The sequence below is a fragment of the Nematolebias whitei genome, chromosome 1 (genome assembly GCF_014905685.2).
Source record: "Nematolebias whitei isolate Nwh7 chromosome 1, NemWhi1, whole genome shotgun sequence".
In the NCBI taxonomy this organism is placed as follows: domain Eukaryota; kingdom Metazoa; phylum Chordata; class Actinopteri; order Cyprinodontiformes; family Rivulidae; genus Nematolebias; species Nematolebias whitei.
The window spans coordinates 35,148,010-35,158,731 of record NC_056498.1 but is presented as its reverse complement, the minus strand read 5'-3'; positions in this window follow the sequence as shown (position 1 = coordinate 35,158,731).

Genomic DNA, 10,722 nt, shown 5'->3' with positions numbered 1-10,722 from the left:
GGGGGGGGGGGGGGTCTGTTGAACAAGTCTGTGGTGTCTGTCCTAAAGAAAAGAAGTCAACACTTCATTGTTCTCACAGACGTTTCAACTTTGCTCCTCTCACTTTCTCCCTTTTTTCCCCCCCATATTCGTTTCTGTGTGTGCGCGTGTGTGTGTGTGTAACTAATCCCACCATACCTGCATTCCCTCCGTCACACGCAGTCATTCGATATGGAAGAAGCCCCAGATCACTGGGTGCTCCTTTAAGGCCAATAAGAATATAATTCCCTCGTTCCCAATTATGAGATCATCATTACAGAGTCAGGGTGTAAAGCCTCGACTGAAGGAGCGCCGTCAGAGCCCACAGAGACACGACGTTATTCTTTTCTACCGCCGTATGGATGTTTCTTTGTATTTGGTGGTTCAGTCCTGCAACCAGACCTGCCAACTTTGGATCAAGAAACCAGGAAGTTGTCCTGAGTTTCCGTTTGTGAGATACAACTCAGCCATATTTCTTTATGTTTTTCTTCCATTGGGCCACACATTTCTGTACTCTTGTGAAGTGGTTTCTGTCAGTACGTCTTTAGGACTTTTTAGAGATGATTTAAAATTTTTCTTTTAACTTTAAGCGCTTTTTATTCTCCACTAATTTTCAGCTGAGCTCATGAAGGCATATTGTGCAATGTGAGATTTAAAAAATACATATACAAAAGTGTTCAAGTGAAAGACAAACAAAGGAGCATCAGGCCTAAAAATCTATTTACAGTAAATGAACCATATCTGAAAGTCAAGTTTTTAACCAGTATGAAAAATAAACAGCCAAGTCCTCAGAATTATGTCATCCTTCAGTTGATCATCTACTTTAGGACAAGTTTTCAGCTAAAAGCTCTTTGGAAATCACATTTATTCAGTGTTAAAAATCTATTTTTGTCTCTCAAATGGTGTTAGCTTTGTTGTTTTTATTAAAACTCAACTAAAAATGGGACAAACTGCATTTTTGTGACAGGCTGCTAGTGACAGTTGGTAGCTAGCTTGTAACTTTTTTAGCTAGCTGATAAATCTGATGATAGCAGTCATTTTCTAAAGCCCCAACTAGCTAGCTTTTTAGCTAATAACTAATAAGGATATAGATTTGTACATATATAAAGTACTTTCTGGATAGCTATTACTTCAGCTACTGTTAGCTAAAGAGTGAATAGCACCTATCTAAGTAATGGCTATCTTAAGATGGCTACCAGCAAAGAGTGAACCTTAGTACCTATCTAAATTATTAGCTAGCTAATAACTTTATTAGCTAGCTGATAAATCTGATAGTAGCAGTTGTTTTCTAAATCCCCAACTAGCTAGCTTGTTAACTCTTTAGCTATTAACTAATAAGAATATATAATTGTACATATCTGAAGTACTTTTTGGATAGTGTTTTACTTAAAAGTGAATTTTAGTACTTATCTTAAGTGTTAGCTATTATTTCAGCTATTGTTAGCTAAAGAGTGAATAGTATCTAAGTAATGGCTATATAGTACTTATAGCTACCAGCTAAAGAATTAACCTTAGTGCATGTCTAACGTATTAGCTAGTTAGCATTTTTGGTAGTTAAGATCAAACATAAAATTTGCCAGTTGTCTAATCACTTGAAACCCTCGAGCTTTGGGGATTTTTGTTTATGCCTGAATGATTCAAGGGCTGGAGTTAAACGTATATAATAACATAAATACCATCCATCTGAAAAGAGTCAGGTACTGGACAGTAAATGAGTAAAAACTCAACCAGAAACTCTGAAAAACCCTCAGAAATCCTGATTACGACAACAACAAGCTATGATTTAAGTCTTTTGCACAGCTCATCGTGCTTGTGGGACCAAGCCACCCAAAAGATGGCTCTTCATTTGGCTCCGGATTCATCTTCCCTTCACCCTCGGCGTCGGCTTCTCTCTCCTGTTGGCCAGGTCGGGTGCCAGCTCTTTGCACAGTGCCATGCATCAGTCCTTGTTGGGGGGCCTAAGATGCCAAAATTTGGCTCATGCGAGTATGTTAGTGCTCAGGGAGGGGGTTGGCAATGGTGGGTTGGGGTGGGGGGGGAGCATCGCCAGTTGGCAGGCTGGCACACAAAGGCTGGCACGATAAGATCCCCCCCTCTCCCCCCCTTCTGCGGGCAGATTTTCTCGCCCATATCTTTTGTTTGGCTTGTTTGGGTTGCGGCTCATCCTGATAAAGGCCACTTTGTTTAGACAACAAAGCGCAAGGGAGGGAGAGAAGACGGAGATAGAGAGACAAAGAGATAGAACGAGAGAGACGGGGGGTCGATTAATAAAGGCGGCGAACGGGGAGAGGGGGGTCAGGGAGGGTGCCAACACAGATGGAAACCTTAAAAGACGAAAATCAAGGGTTCTGTTTAAGAACAACAACAACAACAAGACGATGTAGCGTGAGCCTTCCACCGGATAAGATACACGCTGAACAGTAGAAGTACACACAGTATGAAAACGGATACAATGGAGCTCGGATACTGTTGCAGGCACGGCGATGGACGGATAGCGTGGATAAGAAAGAAAAGATGTGGAGAAGGGAGCAGGTTCTGCTGGCTGCTTGGACTCCAGCCCGAGCGGTGTGAGGTCATCCACAAAGCTGTGAATGATAGAAACCAGGAACTCAAGAGGACACGAGACAACGTACGCACACACTCGTTTCATTCCAGCACATGTACAGTCTTTTATGAAGACTGTCAAGACTTGTGTGACCCCTTCTACACACACACACACCCGGTTGTGTACTTCCAGGGAAGGACAGACTGAGGAAGAGGAAAGAAAAGCATGAGGACGCTGAAGAGAAAGTCTGCTTGGCCACATCAAATATTTACTCAGGAGCAGATGTATTGTCGAAACATCGAAGCCGCTTCATAATTAGGTGGATATTTTCCCTCTTTCCCTCTGATTCCCTGCTTCTCTGGGAGTCCAACACCCCCCACCTCCTCCGCTTGCCTCCCCAGGCTGCTGAAATGCATCTTGGCTCGGGACCCATGCCTCTGGCAGCCAGAGAGCTATACATGTGCACAGAACCCTGCTCGGTATAAAATGGCTGCCAGACAGGCTTCTCCTCCTGAAATGTCGACAACGGCATGCATCCGCAGAGGCGTGCGTGGCGTGCGTGTGCGCTTTAAAAAATATATACGTGTCTGCAAATGTTTGTGGGCTACACCGCTAACAGAGAAAGTTTAAAAAAAAAAAAAACGGTGGGGGAGAAAGTTTCCCAAACTATGTGGCTAATTTAACCCACACTCTTATGTGCATACGTGTTTCCACAATTTAGTGGGAACAGAATGGGTTCGGTGCCAAGAACGAGGAGGGTGGGTTCAAGCGAGAGTGTGCGAGTGTTTTAGTGATTATAAAATCCAGGCGAGCAACACACTTGGGTGTGGAGAAACCTCATAAGCACTCAGAAACTTTCTTGCCGAGCCAGATTTCTGTTGCCGTAACCACTAATTGCCCTAATCGTTACAGCGGTATGATAAGTATCCCACCGGACAAGAAGGTGTAAGAACTCGTGGACACATCCAAAATGTCCACAAGCGCCGTCTCTGATGCAGTCGTCCCCCCCCCCCCTTGAGTTTTTTTTTTTTTTTTTTTTGCTGAGTAACAGTAGATAATCTGATTCATACACCGTACTGTTTTTTTTTTCTTTCCTTCACGAGCCAGTTTGTTTATTTAAACAAGTGGCAGGGATGGAGCATGCCAAGAAGTGTTGTTTTTGGAAAAGGGCCGTGTGCGTACGTGCATGTTTGTCTGTTTATTTGTCTGTGTGTGTGTGTGTGTGTGTGTGTGTGTGTCTGGCCCTGCCAAGCTCCCAGGGCAAAGCCGAGGCTCCTCGACCGCAACTGTTTATTTGCAGGTTCCACTACTGTTTATTTGAGGACTATCAGATTGGCTGGGTTTCTGCACAGGACACCTTTTAGATTCAGACACCGGGCCCCAGGCTCTCAATAACCCGAGTCTCCACTTTTACATTTCTCAGTAGAGTAAAAACAAAAAGAGTACTTTAATTCTGTCAAAACTTGTTTTTTTTGTTTTTTTGTACTTTACTTCCAGGAAATTAAACTTGTTAAACTCTTTTAAAGTGTTTTATTTATTTATTTCTAACATTTTTAAACTAACTTCCAGTCTGCTCTGTGTAACTAACCAAAACAGGATATTGTGAAGTGTTTTTAAAAGAATTAATGAACAAAATAAGAAATGTCCTAAATAAACCTATGCAGCAAATTAACAGTATATGTTTCCTAAATATCTACTGTAGGTTTAAGCTTTTTAGGAAGCATATTATGGGTACTAATATCAATTTATAATGTTTTATGTGTTATATGATGCAGTATTTGTTAATTTTATTTCAACCAAAGAAAGGAACAAACTGTGACAAGCTGCAAGTACCAAAGCTACTAAATAGTAAGGTACTATTTATCTAGCTTGGACATTTGTTTATTTACACTAACACAAGCTAGCTAAAATGCTAACTTGTTAGCTAAAGACCAATATGACTTTCATGTGTAGTTGACTATTGTATTTGTAGAGGTATTTGCAGACTAAAGCCTGGAGAGTGATGGCGCAGAGGTTAGAGAAGATAGGCCTGTGATGGGAAAGTTTCAGGTTCAACTCCCGGTTCCGTCAACATCCAAATGTGAGTGGAAAAGGTGAAACACTCACACCTGCCTCCACCCTCATTTGCTCCACTCTGGGCCCCTGAGCAAGGCCCTTAACCCCCAACATCTGCTACCAAAAACAGGTCTCTCTTGAAAATGAGTTCTCATGACTCAATGAGACTTCCTGTATAAATAAAGAATGAAATGAAATGAAAGCGGTGGTTCCCAACAATGGTCCTTGAGGAACACCACCCTGAATGTTTTTGCTGTTTCTTCTCCAACACACCTAATTCAGTGGTTTCATTATTTCTTTAAGTTCGGCAGAAGTCTGTTAATCACACTTTCATTCACATCTTGTGTGTTGGAGCAGAGGAACAACTATAATACGCAGGATGGTGTTCCTCAGGGACCAGGGTTGGGAACCACTTGGCTAAAATACTAGCTAGTAGCTTACTAGCTGAAAAACCTTTTTGCTAAATAGTTTTGTGTAGCTGTTTTTTTTTTTGTGTGTGTGTGTGTGTGTGGTTTTTGTGACGCATTGCTAGCAAAGTTACATACTAGCTAAAGTAGTAGCTTATACCTTGCTAGTGCTTTAGCTTATAACTTGACTTGTTTTACTTTATTTAGCTAGTAACTTTAGCTAGTGGCTGGTTCTTTGCGTAGCTGATTGTTGTTTTTGGGACAGGTTGCTAGAAATGTTAATAACAAGCTAAAGAAGTATTAGCTTGCTAGCTAGTTCAAGCTAAAGTAAAGGCTGCTTAAAATGGGCTTTTTTAAACGAAGTTGTCTGTGGCTTAGCAAACAAATAAATAAAAAAAAATGATTTTCTGGATTTGTTTTAGCCCTGAACTGATATGATAAATGATAGAAAATGTAGACAAAGTAAAAATATAAAGAAATATTTACCAATAACACTTCAAAAGAAAACACAAGTCTGGCCCATTGAAAGTAAAATTTACCAAGATGAGGAAGTACTCTGGACATTTTTTAACTATTTATTTTGTTCAAATACATTTTGTGTGATATGATGCTGAAACAAACCAAGATTTATTATTATTAGTAGTAGTATTAGTATTATTTACATCAAAACACTAAATCTAATGACCTGAAAGTGGAAGTAGTTCATCGAACCGTACTTCCTAGGTCAAAGGTAAAATGTAATGCAGTAGGGGAGGTGTTTCTATCGCCGGTGCGGGCCTGGCAGATGTGCCATATGCTTGCATCCCACCTTGAGTCATCCAGGTGGTCTGTCCCGGTGCTGCGGGGGGGGGGGCTCATGCTGGAAGATGCTGCCTGCGATCTCTAATTGCCACGACCATCTGCTCTTTTTGTCATGGCTGCCTGTTCAGCTCTCGAAGAAGTAGAAGAAAACAAGCAAAACAAAAGCAGAACACCTCTGATCTGATATTACTGAACCGAAGCTCCTCTCCCACCTTCCTACTGTCTCCCCCCCCCTACCTCCCCCAGTTCTCCTTTTTCTTCTTTTACCTCCGGGCTGCTCTCTCGGGCTCTTTTCTCTCCCTCTCTGCGGTTCCCGGGGAGTTGGCAGTCGTAACTAGACTGATGGATGACTCTGAAAGTAGGGGGGGGGGGGGGGGGGGGTTACTGAGCTCCCTGCAATCGCTTTATGGACATGTGCTGAGGCAAATCCACCCAAACCTCCACTTACCCACGAAAGCTTCTTCACACAGTGCGAGCGTGTGCAGGAACTCGCATTTTTTCAGAACAAAAGCGAAGTGTTTGTCTGCGAACGACTCGACGAGTCGCAGATTCTGGTGCCGAACACGTTTAATCTTCTTCAAATTTGACAGTTTAGTTCTCCTTTAAGGGATTTAGAAGGGAACCTTGCCAAAATTAAAATTGGTTACAGCTTCCCAGATTAGACACGTTCCTATTTTTTGGGTGTGCGTTTAATGTAAAATAGAACTTGGACTTCATCTTTTCTATCTATGAATCTACTCCAGGAGAACGTTTGTTTTTAGGGCTAAGTATACAGAAAATGTAGTTTTTTTTTTTTTCTGTATGTGGTCCTTTTCCCTCCCCGCTTTTTGTCATTGTTGAGCTCGGGCCAAGAACATTCTGTTTTTGCAGCGCCGTTTAATAGTCAAATTTAGGAGTTATGGGGGGGGGGGGGGGGGGAGACAGAGCAACACAGAGAAAGAACAAGAAAGAAAGAAATCTTTCAAACTCCTCTGTTCCCCCCTCTCCCTTTAACACGGATCCTCAGGGTTGCAGCAGGAAAATGGGTGTTGTAAAAGCTGGGGGGGGGGGGGGGGGTCTGAATTCACCGTCTCTCATGCTAAAGTTGTTGCATGTTAAAGGTGTAGCTGTTTATCATCTGCTTTTATCGTGTGAATGTTTATGAAGCATTCACTCTATTGTGATCCATTTTTCTTCTGTACGTTTTTCAGCATCTTTCTCGTTCCACAGTGTTTGAACTATTTCAACAAATCATGAATGAAAACGTTCAGCTCGTTCAGGAGAAGGGTGCTACGACTTTCGGTATTGATGCAACTTTAGCTTTTTGAAATATTTAGCCTTTTCTGACATTTTTTTTTCCTCATAGAAAATGATTTGAGCTAATTTTACGTCCTTCAGATCTTTAGCTCTGTTCACAACCTTTTACTGCTTCTTTCACATTTTGTTCTGCTTCAGCTTCTTTCAGCTACCTCGTGCAAATTTAAACTTTCAGCTACTTTCAGCTGGGGGTTTTTTCAGCTGGTTTGTGCGCTTCAAATTCTTCATTTCTGCAAGTTTCAGCCTAGTTCAGAAAAAATATGCTCTCCATTTCTTTCTGGTAATTTAAGCCTCTTTCTGCTATTTTAGCTACTTTTCAGCCGTTTATGTTTTTTTTTCAGCTTTTTTCAGATAATTTCACTTTTTTGTGCTCCTTTCTGCTTCTTTCAGTCTAACTGGGCAAACATGTTCTTTCTGCTTTCTTCTGCTTATTTAGGTTTGTTTTACCTTTTTAGCATTTTTATCCAATTTCAGCTGTTTTCAGATAAATACACGTTGTTTGTGTTCATTTCTGCTACTTTCAGCCTAATTAACTTCTGTCTGCTAAAATTAGTTTGTTGTGCTCCTTTCAGCTTTTTTCTGCTTGTTTCAGCTTTTTCTGCTATTTCAGCTACTATTCAGCTGTTTTATGCTCATTTTAGCTTTTTTAGCTAATTCCACTTTTCTTTTTTTTAATAGCTAATTTCAACTCTTTCTGCTTCCTTCTGGTAGTTGCAGCTTCTTTCAGCCTTTTCAGTTACCTTTCAACTATTTCTCGCTAATTTCAGCTTTTTAAGCTAATTTGTTAATTTTTGTGATCATTTCTTTTTATTTAAACCGAATTCAGAGTTCTTTCTGCTTTCTTCTGCTAAGTTGGGTTTTTTCATCAATTTCAGCAACATATTTAAGCATGTTTTTAGCTAATTTCAGCTGTTTTTCTGAAATAAGCATTCACACTGCATTTTAGCCAGAAATGCAATTTCTCTATTTTATTTTAATTCTGCTTTGGGGTCACCATTAATGGTTGATCGCCGAGCACCCAGATCCAACTCCATTTGTGATTTATTTCACTAATTCTGATGTTTTACAACTTTCGTGCTGCGTAACATTAAAAGGGAAAAGGGGGATAACAGCCTCGGTGCTTGTCAGGGATCAACCATGAAATATTGCTCACTCACACCCCCCCTCACTTCCACCACCTCCTCTCCCTGGTGAGGTTTCTAAAAAGGTAAAAGACGTGGGTCCGGGCCGCCTCATACCAGATCCTGCACTGGAAAGAATTCCACTCATGTTTCCTTGTGTTTCCCCCGCCCCTCCCTGTCCTCTTTTAGCTTCTTTTTTTTTTTCTTGTTGTTCTGTACTTGTACCTTGCACAGCAGTACTGAACACATTTGAACCCCTCAACCTCCCACCACTCTTTTTTTTTTTTTTCTTTTTTCAAGAAGTGACGTTGAAATCTTTCAGGTTATTCCGTGTCAGACACGGAGCTTTCTCCTCGGCTCGCTCCCCCATTAGTGATAACACTGTTCAAACAACGCTGACTTGTTTCATCTCCTCTGCTCGACAGCTCCAGCAGATAAGAACACCACCCCAGACATCCGTTCTTTTAACTCTAAAAGTTCATCCGTGAACCTGAACTTGTATTTTACTCTTTCCCTTACAGTGTTTTTAGTACGTTCACTAACCGCCCCCCCCTCCCCCCTCTGTCTCTGTTTGCAGACTCGCAGCAGTCAGGAAGTCCAAGTAACAATGAGCCAGGCAAAACCCCTCTTCCAGGTATGTAGAGCAGCAGTCATCCTCCCTCCTTCCTCCTGTCATCGCCGCATTGTTCCTCTCCAGCGCCGCTGCTTACGGCCCCGTCCTACCAGCGCCGGGAGCTCTCGCGACTCGCAGCGCTTTGCGGCCCCTGCGAGCTCAGACACGAGCCGCCGTCAAGTTTAGCAAACGCACACGAAGCGCAGCTGAAGTTTTTATTATCGCGCTGGAATTAAAACGAGATCGTAAACGCAAACCCGGTTTGGTTGACGCCGTTCGCTGGAAACGACGGGAACTTTTCAGTCAAAATTCACGTTTTTAGTTTCAGTTCGGTTTATTTTACATAGCGGCCGATTCACAACTGAAGTCGTCTCAGGGCACTGAACGGAAACATTTGTATACAAAAATAATTCATATTTATCTAAGGAGCCAGCAGATTGCTTCGAGTTATCACTTCGTTGCAGTCTCCCATCCTAAGCGAGCACAGATGTAACAGTGGAACGGAAAACCTCCCCCATGAGGAAGAAACCTCCAGCAGAACCAGGTCCAGGACAAGCGGCCATCCGCCCCCGTCTGGTCGGGCCGAGAGGACGGGAAGAAGGAACGAACACACAACGGCAGATCCAAGATGGAGGCCATCAGGTTATTCTCTAGGAGGAAAGACAAAAAGACAGAATCACGTTTCATTTTCATTCATTTGATGAAATGATGTCAATTTGTCCTCCAGTAGTCAAAGGTTATAGCAGCATAGGATCAGGAATAGGTCAGGAAACCAAGCCGACTAACTATAGGATTTACCAGTTCTTAAAACTGGACAATGTGTCAGCCTCACGGACTGAAACTGGAAGTTGGTTCCACAAGAGAGGAGCCTGATAACTGAAAGATCTTCCTCTCATTCTGCTTTTGGAAACTCTAGGAACCACAAGTAAGCCTGCAGTCTGAGAGCGAAGTGCTCTGTTAGGAAAATATGGAATAGTAAGATCTGTAATATAAGATGGAGCTAGGTTGTTGAGGGCTTTGTAGGTTAGAAGTAAGATTTTGAATTCAGCTCTGGATTTGACGGAACCAGGGGAGAGAAGCTAAAACTGGAGAGAGATGATCTCTACAGCAGCATTTTGGATTAACTGAAGACTTTTCAAAGAAGTACTGTATTTTTCGCTGTATAAGTCGCAGTTTTTTTGCATAAATTACCTGCAACTGATTTAGCAAAGAGGCGTATTTATATTTTTTCCCTCATATTTATAAACCAACTTTTGGCTGAGATCTGACAATTTCATTCATTCTGACATGGAAAATATTGAACACTACCATTCTCATCCGCTAGAGGACTCTCGACTGATATGGCAAGCCAAGTGTCTCATTAATAGGTAAAAGTGGCTATTAATGAGACACTTGGCTTGCCATACCAAGCCACCTTGGTCTTGCTCCAGAACTCCTGGAGCAAACGTCAAATCAGCTGCATTCCACCGCCGCTGTCCAGGCGAAATGCAGCTGATTTGACCGTTAAAGTGCATTTATTAAGTAGAAGTTCAACTGAGACACATCTTTACTATAATGTCGAGCAAATAAGTAATTTCTTTTAGCTGGTTATCTTGTTAAATGTTGAAGAAATGAGTGCGCTTCCGCGAATCGGCTCTTGAAATGCAGCTGATTTGACCGTCAAGGTGCATTTATTAAGGAAAAGTTCGACCGAGACACGCCTTTACTATAATTTAGAGCAAACAAATAGCTCTTAAGTGTTACTCTTGTTAAATTCTTGTTAAACCCATGCACGCTCCTGCAGCCGCCATTTGGCAGCCAATCGATTTTTAGCACAACACCGTCCCACTTTTCCGGGTTGTCAGCGGTGACGGATAATAGATGCGA